The sequence below is a fragment of the Bidens hawaiensis genome, unplaced genomic scaffold (assembly GCF_021521415.1).
Source record: "Bidens hawaiensis isolate Kalapana, Puna unplaced genomic scaffold, B.hawaiensis_p1.1 tig00005588_1, whole genome shotgun sequence".
NCBI lineage: Eukaryota > Viridiplantae > Streptophyta > Magnoliopsida > Asterales > Asteraceae > Bidens > Bidens hawaiensis.
Genome location: NW_027491362.1, coordinates 474,097 through 477,304, shown reverse-complemented (window position 1 = coordinate 477,304; position 3,208 = coordinate 474,097). Strand labels below are relative to the sequence as shown.

General features: G+C 35.2%; 1 pseudogene; it reads right to left on the bottom strand.

Annotated features, from left to right (window-relative positions):
* Positions 1–414: 414 nt before the first annotated feature.
* Positions 415–900, bottom strand: LOC143630211 (ethylene-responsive transcription factor ERF016 pseudogene; annotated as a pseudogene).
* Positions 901–3,208: the final 2,308 nt, after the last annotated feature.

Sequence of the window (3,208 nt, the reverse complement as noted above, 5' to 3'; positions counted from 1 at the left end):
GAAATTCAAACCAAGATGTGGTTTACTGGTTTAGTTTTTCTTCTAAAAGAATATCCTCCTAATTCTTTATGGTCACACTGTTTCACGGGGCAGGTCCATCCTCCGTTGTGGGTAAAACGGGAAAGCCATAATAATCTAATTCCAACAACTTTTCGATAAATTTATGTTTTATTTACTCTTTAATAATATAACATACTAAGGATAAGGATATTCATGCTACACGTATACAAGAACGAAAATAATAAATAAACAAATAAATCGATACTTATTTTTTACCCTCTTACGGTCATACTTTTACCACATTACGTATGCTATATATAACCGAAACCACCTCGAAAACTATTAACCTAATCTTTTCACATCTATCCTTCATCCTACTATCCATTCTACTCTTCTCTTCTCTTCTTCAATAGCTCAATATGCCCATAAACGTTCCCTATCAACCACCACACCGCCACCACCACCACCACCGTCCTCTTCCGCTTGAAAATACGACGTCGTATTCCCAAATTTTCTTAGTAAATTACACTCTTGCCCCTCCCAATACTCCGTTTTCGGGTTACCATCCTGAGCCACCAAAGAACAGTCCGCGGACAAGCCGCGAGCATGTCGTGACGCCGCCACTTGTATCTGGGACGGGGAGAGGTCAGCTGTTGTGGGAATGTTCGGTGGATGGGTAGGGAAGTTAATTATTGCGGTTGGGCCGCGTAGACAAAAGAGCGCGGCGTCGTAAGCTCGCGCGGCCTCCTCGGCCGTGTCGTATGATCCCAACCATATTCGGTCGCGGCTGTTCGGTTGCCGAACCTCCGCGACCCACTTGCCCCATTTCCTCATTCTAACACCCTTGTAACGTCCTTCCTTTTTCTCCGTTCTACCACCACCTCCACTAGGCTTCACCATATTATATAACAATAATAACAATAACTATTATTATTAATGATGGACCTAGCTAGGTATATATCCATGTATATAGAGATATATATATATACGTATATGTGATGGCAAGAGGAATGTTGTGATGTGGAATCAGAGAGCATATGACACGTAGAAGTTGAGTTGTTGTTCACTAAATGACAAATGAAGGAAGTCAATTGAACCTTAGGGTTACACGGATGCATCAAGACACGTGTACGAAGAAGCGGGTGGGTGTACGTGTGGCTACCTGGAGAGGTGAGAACACGTGGACCGTAATGGCAACCACACGTGTTGAAAGGATTTCGAGAGCCGAATTTAGTGTACACGCACGGTATGCGTGATCTTTTCAATCATTAAACGCGAAAATAACACCGACAGTTTGTTGTCGCTTAGGTTGAATGATTATATATTATAACAATAACAATTATCATTTGTTTTATAATAAAAACATAAACGCGAAAATAACACTGGAAGTTTGTTATTGCTTAGGTTGTATGATTATATATTATAGAAAAATATCTTGTGTTTTTATTATAATAAAAATATAAACATAGTTAGCATATATATTAAAGACTAAATATATATTGACGTTTATATTTGCATATTTTGCAGACTTAATTGTGTAGGGTTCAAGACTTCAAGAGTTAAAATGTTTAATGACTTAATCTAAACATAACTCATATTTTCTTTCCTGTCAAAAAAATCAACTTAGTCTAATCTCAAAATCTAGATTTTACAAACAGAAACCAATAACCTAAATATGATATACTAAAAAGTACAAGGCAATATACACTATAGAAACCTACAACCTAAACATAATAAAATATTAACATTACCAACTCCAAAGTACAAGACTATACTTTAAAATCGTCATAATCACATTAAATAGGTGGATAAAACAACAAACTCAAAATATTCATATAGATCATAAGTGATTAAAATATGGATTTATCATTTACCAAGACCAAGCAAGTTTTCATAGATTATTCATCAAAACAAGTCAAAACTCATCTAATACCTAAGTAATATAAAAATTTAGTCTAAGATGATGTTGAATCAAAAATAACACGTAGATATAACATGTTCAATTATTTTAACACAAAATCAGGAAAAAAAAACTCAAAAAATGATCTTAATCCTCTTATCTTTGATCTTCCAACGCGTTAATCACATCCACATGCGATTCTTAACCAAGTTATGTGATTTTCCTCCAAAACCCTTCTTTGGCTGTCAATTTTAAAACCCGTCTATATACTTAAACCAAGTTATGTGATTTTCCTCCAAAACCGTTCTATTTGGCTATCAATTTTAAAACCCTTCTATATACGTCATTTAAATATAAGTCATTATATATATATTACAATTACAAAGTTTCTTCTGCATAATGGTTTGTACTAAGTGAAGCTAATCCTTGTACATCATACTACGTGTCTACTCCATCAAATTGTTTCCACGTTTCATTACACGTGTTTATTATTTCCAACTTCATACCACACGACTCATTCTCCTCCTTTTTTTCTACCCTCATTTCATCTTCATCGAAGTCTCAATCGATACGACACGTTCGAGAGCTAAATCATCTGTAAATGATGTCGCATGCCAAAGATCTCTCAGTCAACTTCTTGATCTTAAACGCATGATGATTTAATATGGCGATTAAGGTATTGGTTTGGTAGTTAGGGTTTTACTTGAATTTGAAATTGTTTGCTTCCTTACGTTCCCACTCTTACACATTTCGCTAAAGAACCCTAAATCAATCTGTAGATGTTCTCCGTCACATTTATTGTTCCATCTCATCGGAATGGTAAGCCAATTTCAACAGTAAGTTAGGTTTGCTTCTACTGATAAAATTGATAATATTGATATGGTGTTCTATGTGATGGGATTTGCAACAGAAAGATAGAAACAGCAGAGGGTGGTTTCAACAAGAGTGTGGAGTCAATGACATTTTTTGGTAGGCAAAACAAATCCTAATATTTACAATTGTTAAAAGTTGAGACTCCACAATGTTCACTGTGTTGTGGTCATTGGTGTAAGATGAAGAAATATTTATTTGCAGTCATTTATTGTGTTATTTACTAATGGCTTTATATATGTTACAGTGTCTATTAAAGATTAGTCTTTTACAATATTTGGATGTACAGTGGCTCAAGTCTAAGGAGCAGGTAATTAGTATATTTTCATTTATAGACGACAAATTATTTCATGAATCTAATTACCCTGCAACTGCTTCCAGAATTTATTATATCACCAACACTTTTCCTACAGCTGAAACTAATTCGCCCTGTGATAG